This window comes from Orycteropus afer, unplaced genomic scaffold (genome assembly GCF_000298275.1).
Source record: "Orycteropus afer afer isolate SDZICR_OR568_19922 unplaced genomic scaffold, OryAfe1.0 scaffold00012, whole genome shotgun sequence".
NCBI lineage: Eukaryota > Metazoa > Chordata > Mammalia > Tubulidentata > Orycteropodidae > Orycteropus > Orycteropus afer.
The window spans coordinates 3,298,680-3,313,865 of NW_006921599.1; the positions used below are offsets into that span (position 1 = coordinate 3,298,680).

At 38.8% G+C, this 15,186-nt stretch overlaps 1 protein-coding gene and 1 non-coding gene across 2 annotated transcripts in view; both read left to right on the forward strand.

The window, feature by feature from the left end:
* SYCP2L (synaptonemal complex protein 2 like) overlaps window positions 1-15,186 on the forward strand; it is a 91,707-nt gene that overhangs the window by 63,260 nt on the left and 13,261 nt on the right. The gene's annotated exons all lie outside the window — the stretch shown is intronic.
* Window positions 5,600-5,706, forward strand: LOC122151167. Its single transcript, XR_006164017.1, has one exon. It is a non-coding gene; the product is annotated as a U6 spliceosomal RNA (small nuclear RNA).

A 15,186-nucleotide genomic window follows, 5' to 3' on the forward strand; every position in this document is an offset into this window, starting at 1 on the left:
CAGGATCTCCCACAGAGATCCCCTTCCAAGTGGATGACAGTGGTAGCCGGGCACCATCTAGTTCTTCTGGTCTCATAGTCGTATAGGCTGCAGATCAGATGGTGTACCAGTCACTAGGACTAATTGTTTCCATTAATTTTGGTTTTCTTCATTCTTCTTTGCTCTGGACGAGGAGAGACCCATAGTTGCATCTAGATGGCAGCTTGCTAGGTTTTAAGATCCCAGTTGCTACTCGCCAAAGTAGGAGGTGGAACAATGTCTTCTATAGTATGTTATGAATTGGCTAATTTTCTGAAGTAGATCACCAGGACATTCTTAGTCTGTCTTAACTCTGGATGCTTTGCTGAAACCTGTTCAGCATCACAGGAAAATGCCCGCCTCTCCTAACAGATGTGTGAGTGGTGGCTGTGTAGAAAGTGTACTGGCTGGGAATGGAATCCAGGTCTCCTTCATGGTAGATGTTTATTCTACTAGTGAACCACCAAAGTAGAGTAACAAAAATCATGAAATCTCTTAAAAATTTTTACTAAAGGCTGTGTTTGTCTTTGATAAGATTTATTCTTTGGATGACTGAAATATATAAATAATAGAACACAAGGTTTTTCATGTCACTGCATCAGGTAATGGATTTTTCAGGAATTTTGAGCCAAGTGAGGTAGGGCAGCTATACTTTCCTCTGAATGGGATGCCCAGGTAATTTCCCTTTACGTGTCAAATGTTGTGTTGATTCCTAACAGCAGCCTCAATCAAATGTCAACTTGTGCTTTTAAAATTTATCTTGTATCTTTTCATGTGCCAACCTCCCAGAACTGTAAGCAAACAAGGTAATTTTATTTATGTTTTTGGAAGATTGGGCAATCTACTTCTGTAGAGTAGAGATACCACCTTGGAAACCCAAGGAGGGGTGGGTTGCTAAGAATCGGAAATGACTCAATGGCTATGAGTTTTGTTTTGGGTTTTCTAGGGTTGAGAGCAGAAGTGGGGTAGATGGGTCCTTTGTTCCATTTAATGCGTGAATACCTAGTTTAGTATTTGGCACCATAGAAGGCATTATATATAATATATATATATATATTATATATATATATATATCAATGGAATGGAATAGGAAACATAGACAAGACCCACCAGCCACTCCTTGGAAGGAAGATGGGGCAATCTACTTCCGTAGTGATACTGCCTCGGAAACCCAGGGAGGGGTCACTATGAGTCGGGTCTGACTCAAGGGCACATGAAAACAACAAGAACAGCATTTAATTATGAGCCTCCTGCATAATAATTCCATACTTGAAGAAGCATTTGCATTTAGTCATAAATGTTTGTTATCAGTTGATTTATGGCTATACAAATGTATCATTCCATAGAAAAGACGTTTTAATTGTCCCTATCAGACTGAGCCATCCCCTGCCTATCAGTTCGTCATGCTGTGGTGGCTTTGTGTTGGTATGATGCTGGAAGCTGTCCTACCAGTATTTTATATATCAGCAGGATCACCCATGGTGGACACCATGCAGGGCCTTAACCACCACATCACCAGAGCTCCTTAGTGTTTGCTCATCAGGTCCTAATTGGGGCTAGATGGAATCCTTTCTAAGTGGTATCTTTGAGTCTTAACTGTGGTGTATACAAATTGTGAGACTAGAGTGTGAGTTGTTTGCTTTATAGAGTAGAAGTGAATGCTGAACTGGTGGACAGGCTTGGCGGATTTTCCAGACTAAGACAGACTAGGAAGAAGGACCTGGAAATCTACTTCTGCAAAGTAGGTAGTGAAAACCCTGTCTCTGATTGAGTTCTGAAATAATAACTGGAAAGTCAGGTGCGATTCAGAGAGAAATTTAATAGAAGGGTAGTAACCTTGAACGGTGGAAACATACAGGGCCAGAGGCAACGCAGAGTGTGTCTCCCTCAGGCTTACAGGCTAATGGTTTTTATAATGATTTTGGGGCTGTGTGGTATGTGATTTCAAAACTCTTATACAGGCAGGTTACTCATAAAGACCCTGACCTTTTTGCAAGTCACGGAAGTGAAACAAGACTACAGGACAACGATATTCTTCTTGCGATAAACCTCAGCTTTCTTCAGGCTAGGTATGTGAATGGAGTCAGTGTTCTTCAAGATGGATGCTGGGTTGAATCTTTAGTTCTCATGTTAGATCCATTGTTTTAGGTGGGCCATGCAAACTCTAAAGCTGCTTACTGCTGACTGCAGGCAGTGGGCTGTAAGACATCTTTGAAATGGCTTTATTATCAGGAAGTGCCGTTCAAGTTAGGTCCTTTTCTGGTCCCATGATTTTCAAAATGTAGTCATTCTGTCTGTGTGTTATTCCTGTCCTGGTGTATGTGGCTAGTGTATGTGGAAACAAGTTATAACTAATATTATACTATTAATATTAATAAGTGAAACTGGGCAGAGTTAATATAAAGTGTAAAATAAATGTTCTGTTCACAGTAAATGTTCCCCCAAGGTACTACACTACTACAACTTTGTGTGTCGTGAAAGAATAATGTCCCATGTAGTGCTGGAGGATGAGCCCACTTGGGTTGGAAGGCACTCAGTCAGTGGCTGCAGCTGTGGACTGGAGAGTACCATAGACTGTGAAGATGATGTAGGACCAGACAATGTTTTGTTGTTTTGTACATGCCCGGTCCTGTGCCAGCCTCACAATCCTTGCTATACCTGAGCCCATTGTTTCAGGCACTGTGTCACTCCACCTCGCTGAGGGCTTTCTCCTTGGCTGACCCTCCACTTTACCAAGCATGATATCCTTCTCCAGGGAATGCTCCCTTCTGACAATATGACCAAAGTAGGTAAGATGAAGTCTCGCCATTCTCACTTCTAAGGAGCATTCCGGCTGCACTTCATCCAGAACAGATTTGTTCATTCTTTTGGCAGTCCATGGTACATTCAGTATTCTTCATCAACACCCCAACTCAAAAGCATCAACTCTTCTTCGGTCTTCCTTGTTCATTGTCCAGCTCTCACATGCATGTGAGTAATGGAAGATAACCATGGCTCTGGTTAGGCACACCTTAGTCTTCAAGGAAACATCTTTGTTTTTCAGCACTTGAAAGAGGTCTTTTGCAGCAGATTTGCCCAGTGCATTACATTGTCTGATGTCTTGACTGCTGCTTCCATTGGTGTTGATTGTGGAACCAAGTAATATGAAATCTTTAACAGCTTTAACCTTTTCTCTGTTTATCGTGATGCTGCTTATTGATCCAGTTGTGAGGATTTTCGTTTTCTTTATGTTGAGATGTAATCCATACTGCACACTGTAGTCTTTAATCTTCATCAGTAAATGCTTCAGGTCATTCTCACTTTCAGCACACAAAGTTGTGTCATCTGTGTATCACAGGTTGTTAATGAGTCTTCCTCCAATCTTGATGCCATGGTCTTCATATAGTCCAGCTTCTCAGATTATTTGTTCAGATTAAATAAGTATGGTGAAAGGATACAACCCTGATGCCCTCCCTTCTTGATTTTAAACCATGCAGTATCCCCTTGTTCTGTTCAAATGACAGCCTCCTGGTCTATGTATAGGTTCATCATGAGCACAATCACGTGTTCTGGAATTCCCATGCTTCTCAATGTTATCCATAATTTGTTATGATCCACACAATTGATGCTTTTGCATAGTCAGTAAAACACAAGTAAACATCTTTCTGGTATTCTTTGCTTTCAGCATCCATCTGATGTCAGCAATGATATCCTTTATCCCATGTCCACTTCTGAATCCAGCTTGCATTCCTGGAAGTTTTCTGTCAATATACTGCTGTAATTATTTTTGAATTATCTTCAGCACTATTTTACTTGTGTGTGATATTAATAATATTGTTGGATAATTTCCACATTCTTTGTGTAGCATTGAAAATTGTTTTATCGGATAGAAACATCGAATGCAAGGTGGACGCCACACTACTCTAACACTTCCTTCTGCCCAGTAGGCCACCCAGTTCAGCAGCTCCTCAGATTGCAAAAGTCTTCAGTTTTCATGGACATGATGAAAGCTGCTGTTGAGAGCAAGAACACAGCCCCTCTATTGCCCACCCACAAACAAATGGCATTAACAGTAGTCTCAGATCACTTTACTTCAGCCATACTGTTTGTATTCATTTTTGAGATGTTTTATGTGTGTAGTGTTAAACCACTTTTTCAGAATATTTAAAAGTGCTAGTTAAAAGAGGTATACAGTTACTGTGAAAATAAAAATGAGCCAGCTACATTGCTTAGGACTCTCAGTCTTTCATACTACAACATTGGCTGCTATATAATATTAAGGAAACTCATACATTGGGGCAGGTAAAGTACTTGCAAGCATTGCTATTTCAAAGACAGGCTCTGTATTCCCAACTTTTCCATGTCCCTGAAGTGATCTGTCTGGATAACCCCTTGCTGATAACCCACTACCATCCAGCCCTTTCCAATTCATAGGGACTCTTTAGGACAGAATAGAACTGTCCCATAGGGATTTCAAAGGCTGTAAATATTTTCAGAAGTAAGCTCTCATCTTTCTCCTGTGGAGTGGCTGGTGGATTCAAACCGCTGACTTTTAGGTTAGCAGTCCAATGCTTTAACCACTATGCCAGCAGAGCTCCTTCTTTGCTGATAGGTTCACAAATGCCAAATAGCTCATTCAAGGGGTGACCAGTTTTTTGTTTTTTTTTTTAAATCAGGCTATTTATAGCACTTTCTGGACATTACTCTTTGTTGGATGTAATCCTGTTTGTGCTAGCAGATGCCCTGATTTATCACTGGATGGTACAGGAAACATGATACATTGAAATTCAAGGATGTTGTTTGAGTTGTTGCTACAAACTTGTCATTAAGAGAAAAAAATCCTAGAAACATTTGGACAGCAGCAGGGAAAGAAATACAGTGTTTGTTGGAGGGGCAAAAAAACCCCATAAAACCTAACCCCACTGCCATTGAGTCAATTCCAACTCATTGGAACCCCATAGGACAGGGTAGAGCTGCCCCATAGGGTTTCTAAGGCTGTAAATCTTTATGGAAGGAGATGCTTCATTTTTCTCCCACAGAGCGGCTGATGGGTTCATACCACCAAACGTCTGGTTAGCAGGCAAATGCTTTAATCACTGCGTCATCAGAGCTCCATAGTGTTTGCTCATCATGTCCTCTTTGGGTGGGGTGAGGTAGAATCCTTTCTAAGTGGTGTCTTTGGGTCTTAACTGGGGTATATATACATGTTGTGAGGCTAGAGAGTGAGTTCTGTTTGCTTTGTGGTGGAAAAGTGAAGGCTGAACAGTGAAGAGATTCTTTCTTGTTTGAAAAAATTTGTATCCTTGAAAAAATGCAGCCTCTGAGGAAATTTCCATCCAAACTTTTTAAACATGAACACATTTAAGTGCAATGAAGAGAAAAAGATAGTGGTTCCTAGAGGATAGAGTTGAGTTCCTGGATACTGTAATTATTTAAGAATATGGTTGCTAACTGAAAAGTTGATAGTTCAGATCTACTCAGAGGTGTCTTGTGAGAAAGGTCTGGTGATATGATTCTGAGAAATCGGTCGTTGAAAACTATATGGACCACAGCTCTACTCTGGCACATGTGAAGTTGCTATGAGTTAAAATCACCAGTACCAGTGCTCGCTTTGGTAGCACATATGCTAAAGTTGGAACAATACAGAGAAGATTAGCATGGTCCCTGTGCAAGGAGGACATGCAAATTCGTGAAGCATTCCATATTTTTTGGTAAATGGGGAGTGAAACTAAATGTACAAGCAGTGTTGAATGTAAAACAAACTCTTAAAATAAAAAAAATTTTAAAAAAATCACCAGTAACATTTTTGTTTCTTTTAAAACTTTTTTATTATGATTTGGGTGAAAGTTTACAGAGAAAATTTGTTTTCCATATAACAATTCAAACCCCTATTGTTTTGTGACATTGACTGTAATTCCTACACTGTAACAGCAGTCTTCCCACTTCCTCCCTGTGTTTCCATTTCCATTCATCCTTTCCTATCCCTTCCTGTCCTCTGAGTTTTATCCCTGGGCAAATGCTGTTCTTTTGATCTCCTGTGGTTAGTTGTTCTAAGGATTGTATACCTGTCTAGTGTTACTATTCACCTTATAGGCTAATCTGCTGTTTGGATATAAATTGAGCTATGGAGGTGAGTTCAGTTCTAGGCTTAAAGTGTGACTAAGGGCCCTAGTCTTGGTATTCCACTAGTCTTTATCAGACCAGAGTAAGCCTGGTCAATTTTATGATTTTGAATTTTGTTCCACATTTCTCTCCCACTCTATCCAGGACCTTCTGTTGTGATCCCTCTCAGGGTTGTTGGTAGTGGTAGCCGGACACCATCTGGTTCTTCTGGTGTTAGGGTGATGGAGGTGTTGGGGTTTACATGGTCCAGTTAATCCTTAGGATTAATTATTTCCATGCATCTTTGATTTTCTTTACTTGTCTTTGATTTTCTTCCCTGTTCTTTACTTTTGATAAGGAGACACCAGTCGTTGCACCTTAGATGGCCACTCACAAGCTATTCACCAAAGTAGGATAAGGAACAAAGTAGGATACACGGAGTATTGTTTTTGTTCCAGTTGACCTTGATGTGCCCTAAGACTGTGGTCCTGAGCCCCCAGGCCCCAAAACTCATTCCTTCAAGGTGTTTGGTTATGGCTAAGTATTCATAACTGTGACTCTTCTATATTCTACTACATACTTAAATATATTTGCAGCCTACATAATTACATGTGTAGAAATAACCTCTGTGAAACCTATTGTATTTGTGGATATAGTCCCATTCAGTTTCCCATAGATCGCTTGTCTAACCATATAGCCACTCATAGACTACTATTACTGTTGATGCGGGGTTGTGTATGTAATAGTATTTACTTTAGTTGCCTTTACTTCTTCTAAATTTTTTTTTTTAAATTTTGCAGTGTTTTCTCCCCTCCCACCTCTTGTGACCAACAATATAAGCCTTTCCTTGACTTTTTACAATAATGAAATAATACAGTATTTGTTCTTTTGTAATTGATTTATTTCACTCAACATAATGTCCTCCATCCATGTTATGCCATATTTTGCAGATTCTACATTATTCTTTAGTATTGCATAGTATTCCATTGTGTGGATATACACCATAGTTTGATTATCCTTCTTCTGTTGATGGGAACCTAAGTTGTCTCCATCTTTTTGCTATTGTAAATAGAGCTTCAGTGAACATGGGTGTACATATAACAGTGTTTGTCCTGGCTCTCACTTCTGTAGGATATTGCTAAAGAGACAAGGAAACCACATCTTTTGACCTCCTCTAACCTCATAAGAGGAGGACAGAGTCACTATCAGCAGCCCAAGGCCTATTCTTACGAAGCCAGATATACTGCCTTCCTCCAGCCCTTTCACCAACCCTGACCCCAACCATTCCTCCCACTCACTACGTCTCTGCTGGGCTCAACAAAGTCATTGCAGTGGCCATGCAGAACTCACAGATTATAGGGTTTATTAGGGAAGAAACAAGGTGTGATTCAAGCTCAGTAACATAACAACAAGCTCAGCTTCTCTTAGCTGGCCATCTCACTCAACTATCGGCTGTCTCTCAACAGTGTGTGTGTCTCACGTCTCCCTCAGCAGTGTGTCTTTTATGTCTCTCAGCAGCGTGTCTCTTTCAGCAGTGCATTTCTCTCAGCCCTCAGTCAGAAAGACCTTTTCTGCCTCTAGGAGGGCTCCTTTTTAGCCTGGCAACTAACCAATCAGAACATCAGAATTCTATGCACCTGAGAGAGAGCAAACTTCCCAGCAGATTGCTTCGTGCTGGTTCAGCATAAATACACCAGGTAGATAACTTTAATAATCAGCTACTCAGATGCTCATGGCAAAGTAGGAGTTACAAAGATTATGGCTAGAAAAGCCATACCAGGTAATTTACTACACTGCAGATACATACCTAGTAATGCAATTGCTGGGTCAAATGGTATTTCTAATCCATTTTGTTGATAATTTTTTTATGACCTGTTCAATTTCTTCTTTTGTTATGGGTCTGTTCAAATGTTCCACCTCAGTCTGTGTTAGTTTAGGTAAGTAATTAGAAATCTGTCCATTTCTTCTAGATTTTCAAATTTGTTAGAGTACAGTTCTTCATAGTATCCTGATACTATCCTTTTAATTTCTGTTGGTTCTGTTGTGACATCGCCCAGTTCATTTTTTATTCATATTATTTGTATTCTCTCCTTCTTTTCTTTGTTAAATTTGCTAATGGTTTGTCAATTTTATCAATCTTTTAAAAAAACCAACTTCTAGTCTTGTTGATTTTTTTTCTCTTTCTATTTTTTGTTTCATTGATTTTTGCTTGAATCTTTATTATTTCTTTTCTTGTGGTGACTGTAGGCTTTTTTTGCTGCTCTTTTTCTAATTTTTGGAGTGTTGGGTTAAGGTGTTGATTTTGGCTCCTCTTTTTTTGATGTATGCATTTATTGCTATAAATTGGCCTCTGATCACTGCTTTTGTTGTGTCCCAAAGATTTTGGTATGTTATGCTTTCATTCTTGTTTGACCCAAGGATTTTTTTAACTTCATTTTTTATTTCTTATACTACCTGTTCATTTTCAAGGAGGGTTTTGTTCAGTTTCCATGCATTTTGTCTTTTTTCGTTGATCTTCCTATTTTTGATTTGTAATTTTATAGCATTGAGATCTGTGAAGATGCTTTGCAGTATTTCAATGTTTTTAAATTTATGAAGGTTTACTTTATGGCCTAACATATGATCTACCCTGGAGAATGTTCCATGTACACTAGGAAAGAATGTATATTGTGCTATTGCTCAATGAAGTGCTCTGTAGATAGGTAGAAGGTCAAGTTGGTGGACTGTATTGTTTAGTTCTATGTCTTTGTTGAGTTTATTTATTTCCAGTGCTATCTTTGATTGAAAGTGATACATTAAAATCTCCTACTATGACTCTGGGGTCATCTCTTTGTCTTTTCAATTCTGTTAAAGTCTGATTTATGTATTTTGGGGCTCTTTCATTGAGGGCATAGATATCTATTATGGTTATCTTCTCTTGTTGAATATATCCTTTAATCATTATATAATGCCCTTCCTTGTCTCTTATGGTGGTTTTTGTCTTAAAGTCAGTTTTATCAGAAATTAATATTGTCACTTCTACTCTTTTATGGTTGCCATTTGCTTGATACATCTTTTTCCAACTTTTGATTTGTAGTCTGTTTTGATCTTTCTCTCCAAGGTGCGTCTCTCATAGACAGCATATTGATGGGTTATGTTTTCTTATCCATTCTCCAACTCTTCATCTCTTGAGTGGTGCATTTAATCCATTGACATTCAGTGTAATTATTAACAAGTATGAATTTGTTGCTGTGTTTTTGTGTGTGTGGTGTATCTGATTTCTTCATTCCATATAATTTTCTGTGCTGAGCTCGTTTTATGAATCATGTTATCACTTCCTTCATTGCTATTGTTTTTGTATTTGCTAAATATTTGCGCTTGACCTCTTTTTTATTTTGATGTGAAGGTTTATCGTTTTTCTTTGAGGTGGTTGTTGTTGTTGTGTGCCGTCGAGTTGGACCCAACTCATAGCGACCCCTCCTTGGGTTTCTGAGGCAGTATCACTATGGAAGTAGATTGCCCCATCTTCCTTTCGAGGAGTGGCTGGTGGGTTTGAACCGCCAGCCTTCTTTGAGGTTACCCTGTGATAATTTTCTTCCCAAGTTTAGAACAGTCTGTTGTATCTTGGAATTGTCTTGACTTCCTCACCATTTAGAAGTTCTGTAACTACACGGTTTTTTCCCTCTTTTTGGTTTGTAGTTGTCCTTATTTGTCAATTGATGTCTCTGATTCCCTATTTACAATCTTGTACGCTTATTTACTTTGGATATTTCCATGACTGGGTTATGTCAACATGTGTGTTAATGGTCGGTGTTGGTTTGCTGTTGTTGGTTCTCTGTCCAAAGGACTCCCTTTACCATTTCTTGTAAGGTTGGTCTAGTTTTTAAAAATTCCCTTAATTTCTGCTTGTCTGGAAATGTCCTAATTTCACCATCATATTTGAAGGACAGGGGTATAATTCTTGGGTGGAAATTTTTGTTCTTTCGGGGTTTTATATATACCATCCCATTGCCTTCTCACCTGCATGGTTTATGACAAGAAATCAGAACTTAGTCTTCTTGGTTGTCCTTTGTAGGTAACTTTTCGTTTTTTCCATGCTGCTTCCAGGATTCTTTGTCTTTGGTTTTGGTGACTTTGATGATGATGTGTTTTGGTGATTTTCTTTTGGGGTCTATCCTGTTTGGGGTTCGTTGGACTTCCTGAATGGATATATTTTCATCTTTCAACATACCAGGGAAATTATCTTCCAACAAATCTTCGACAATTTTCTCTGTGGTTTTATTTGTCTCTTCCTGTACTGGAATTCTGATTACACATACATTATTCCTTTTGATGGTATCACACATGAACCTTAGACTTTCTTCATTTTATTTTGAAGTTTTTTCTGATTGATCCCTTTCCAAAGAAGTATTGAGGTATTTGCCTTCAATCTCACTAATTCATTTTTCCTTTGATTCAGTTCTATTCCTTTGTTTGTTCAATATGTTATGTATTTCTGAGAATTTAGTATTAATCATCTGGATTTCTATCTGTAGATTTTGTTTCATTTCTAGTTTTTTATTTATTTTGACATTTTGTTCTTGTATTGTCTTCTGAAATTGTTCTAGGGTTTTCTCTGTGTTTTCCTGGATCTGTCTCTCAATTCATTGAAGGTAGCAAAATATTATTCTTTTGAATTCTTTATCAGGGAGTTTCAATGCTGCTTCTTGCTCTGGTATGTGTTCTGGTTCTGTATCCTGATCCCTTGTTTCTTCTGGTTTATCTTGCTTCTTTGTGTGTACTGTGATGGTCTGTTGTCTTTGAGACACTGTGACATTTTTGTGCTTATATTTAATTGATGATTGTACATTGGTGATTCACCCAAGATTTTAATTTTCTTTGTTTTGTTTGGATGTATGTGAGTAAGCAGAATACTGTGCTCCTCTATTCGTTAGTTGGCAGCACTTAGGCACTCATCACCTGTCCTTTGTAGTCGTCACCTCCCCATATGTCCATGCTGTCTTTGTTAAGCAGAGCCTAATCTTAGGCCCCTGGAATCTGAACTAGAGTGCTGTCACTTTAAATATCCAAAATGGCTGCCTCTTTGAAACATTTAAGATGGCTACACCCACCTTTACTTGTGAACATTCAAAATGGCTATGCCCTCGGGACAGCTGAAAGTCCACAGCTCAGTTTGTCTTCTTATTTGCTGTTTCCCTTTTCAGTCATCAGCTACCTGTACAGTACTCCAGGCAGCCCTTGGTGAGCAGTGCCCACTTTTTGGTTAATTCTCAGGTCCTAATACTACTTGGAAATATTCAGGCTGTCTGTGCCATCAGGACAGCTGACAGTCCATAGCTCCATTTATCTCCTCACTCATGTTTTATTCACGTTCTTCTACTAGTTGGTGTTTAATCCACTTCTGTATCCTTCCTTTCAAAGCTCAGGGCTCCAGGATTATCTTCTTTATCTGTGTCAATTTGTTTCTCTTTTCTTTGTTGAAGAGGGTCTGTGTAGCTTGTCTGCCTTTTCTACCATCTTACCGGAATTCCTATTTCCTTGAATTCTTATGCTCCTCCCAGTGACTTCTTTTGCCTTGATCATTCTGTATTGACCTCCTCCTTATTGTATATTGTCTTTCCCTTCACTTAAGTTAATATGTTTCTACCCTACCCTCTAGTTAGTGATTTATCCTACTTTCCCCTCCCACCCCTGGTAACTTTCAGAGAATGTCTCTGTGTGAAAACTTTGGGTTGACTTTTAATATTAGTGTTCTCATATAGTATTTTTCCTTTTGTGATTGACTAATTTTATTGAGCATATTATTTCCTCTAGGTTCATCCATGTTAAGAGGTGTTTCACAGATTCATTGTTATTCTTTAAGGTTGTTAAGTTTTCCATTGTGTTTATGTACCAGTTTGTTTATCCACTCCTCTGCTGATGTACACTTAATTTGTTTCCATCTTTTTGCTATTTTGAATAATGCTGCAATGGACATGGATGTGTGTATATTTCTATTTGTGTCATGGCTCTTATTTCTCCAGGATATATACCTAGTAGTATGATTGATGGATCATATGGTATTTTTATTTTCAACTTTTTAAGGAAGTTCTATTAGGCAGTCAGAATCGGTAAATGGACCCTTGGTCCTGCTCTGGGTTTCCAACCTCTGAGGGGAAGTGGGTCAATTGTGTATACCTCTTCTGGCTTCTCAGTGTCAGTGGGCCCCAGATTTAAGCTTCCTACAATACCATCCACGAGAGCTGACCATAGAGCAACCAATCAGAAGAAGACAAAAAGCTAAAATTACAAAAGGGACTTTCCTAGGTGGTTTCCCCATCTGGCCATGTGCAGTTGTGTACAAGATGACTGTGAAGTAACCTAGATTCTCATTAGCATGAAATTAAAATAAATATGTATTATGATTTTGACACTTCGATGGGCAATCTGGGATGTATGTGGGAAGGTTAAAATGGCTGAACCAGAAAGATTAGCTTATATTAGGAAAGAAAATAGAAGAAAGGATGGGATTTATAAAAGAAAATCAGGAAGTTTACCAGCAGGTCCTGGCCAAATCCAGCTCCTGATATTTAGATAACATAAGAAGAGTGTACAGAGCTCACTGCAGCTCCCCTTTTAGGAGTAGCCCGCTCTCTTACCCCATTGAGAGTGTACTTTTGCTTAATAGATCACTCTTCTCACTCTTGAGAAGCTGCCCTCTCTCAGTTTCTTTCAGAGTATACTTTTGCTATAATAAAGTTTGTGTGTGTTTGAGCTTGCTACTGGGGTGTTGCTTTCCTTGCACCAGAACTGAGAAGGACACTTTCTTGGGCACAAGCTGCTGCTGTGAGCTGTTTTTGATCCTTCAAGGCAGTGTGCAGCTTAAACTGAAGTCTCCCCAGATAACATCTCTCAAGCATAAGCTTCTGCTTTGACTGTCTTTGATTATTCAAGGCAGTACACAGCTGAACCAGAGCTCCCCCCAGCTAACAGTTCCATATAGTTTTCCAAAGTGTTTGCATATTTTAGAGTCTCATCAGCAGTATATGAGTGTTCTAGTCTCTCCACACCATCTACAGAAGTTGTTGTTTTCTGTTTTTGAAAACTTTGCTGTTAATGATGGGATGAGATGGTATCTCATTGTTGTTTTGATTTGCATCTCTAATGCCTCATGTTTGTGAGCATTTTTTTCTGTGTTTGTTGGCTGCCTGAATGTCTGCCTTGGTAAAGTGTCTATTCATGTCTTCTGCCCATTTTTTTAATTGGATTGTTTGTCTTTTTGTTGTTGAGCTGTTCATATTTTTTTAAACAAATTTTTTTCTTTTTGTTGTTGAGCTGTTCATATTTTTTTAAACAAATTTTAGAGATTAGGTTCTTGTCTAATATGTCATTGCCAATTTTTTCCCCCAGACTGTGGGTTCTCTTTTTACTTGTTGGATGAAGCCTTTTGAAATACATAAATATTTCATTTTTAGGAGGTCCCAGTTACCTAATTTGTCTTCTGCCATTTGTGCATTTTTAGGTATGTTTGATAGTGTATTTATGCCATGTATGATGGCTCCTAAGTTTACCCCTACATAGATCTTCGATCCATCTTTGTTAGTTTTTATATATGGTGTTTTATATGGATCCTCTTTCATTTTGCCGGTAATGGATATCCTATTTTGCCAGCACCATTTGTTAAAGAGACTGTCTTCCTCATTACATGGATTTTGGCCTATTGTCAAAGATCAGCTGTCCACAGTGGATGGATTTACTGTTGGATTCTCAATTTTGTTCCTTTGGTCTCTGTGTCTATCCTTGTACTAAATACCAGACTGTTTTGAGCCCTGTGGCTGTTGGTAGTAGGTTTTGAGATCAGGAAATGTGAGGCCTTCTACTTAATTTTCTTCCTTAGTAGTGCTTCGGTTATACGAAGTCTCTTTCCTTTCCATAGAAAATTGATGATTAGTTTTTCTATTTCTTTAAAGAATGATGATGGAACCTGTATCAGGGTTGCCTTATATTTGTAGATTGGTTTGGGTAATATTGACATTTTCAGTGTTTTGTCTTCCTATCCATGAGCATTGCATTGTTGTTGTTGTTGTTATGTGCTATAGAGTCGGATGTGACTCATAGTGACCCCTCCTTGGGTTTCCAAGGCAGTATCACTATGGAAGTAGATTGCCCCATCTTCCTTCCGAGGAGTGGCTGGTGAGTTTGAACCCCTAGCCTTCTGGTTAGCAGTCAAGTGCCTTTAGGCACTATGCTACCAGAGCTCCTTGAGCATTGCATAGTTTTCCATTTATGTAAGTCACTTGGTTTCTTTTAGTATTCTCTTGGTTAGGTAGAGAAAGGATAGAAAATATTTTGTTATTCTTTTTAATAAGGTACCTGTCATGATTGAAAGTGTTTTCTTTCTTTTTTAATAGGAAACTGGCTATTGGTTATTTTTCCCAAGCTATGCAGGAGATGCTCTGGTGGTGTAGTGGGTAAAGCATTCAGCTGTTAACCAGAAGGTTGGCAGTTCAAACCCACCAGTTGCTCTATAGGACAAGGATGAGGCAGTCTACTCCTGTGAAGATTTACAGCCCTGGAAACTCTGTGGGGTAGTTCTACTCTGATTAAATATCTATGACTTGAAATCAACTTGATGACCATGGGTTGGGGTTTGTTATTGTTGTTGTTGTTTGTTTAAAGCTCTGCAGAGGTCTTTAATGAAATTTTCACTTTATTACAGTTCTATTACAAGGTCATTCAGATGTCCCCTGTAGTTCATCAATGGCAAAGTCATTTTAATTATGGTTTTAATATCTGCAGAAATGATCCTGGCATCTTGTGTCTCTTAATTTTTCAATTTATGTATATATTTATATGGAGCTTTCATGGAATAGTGGGTAAGGCATTTGGCTGCTAACCAGAAGAACAGTGGTTCAAACTCACCTGCTGCTCTGCAGAAAGAAGATGAGGCAATCTACTTCCATAAAGATTTACAGCCTTAATAACCCAGTCGGGGTCCTGTGAGTCAGAATCGACTCAATGGCATATATGTGTGTGCCTGCTAACCAGACGGCTGGCGGTTCAAATCCACCAGCCACTCCTCGGAAGGAAGGTTGGGCAATCCTACTTCCGTAGTGATACTGCCTCGGA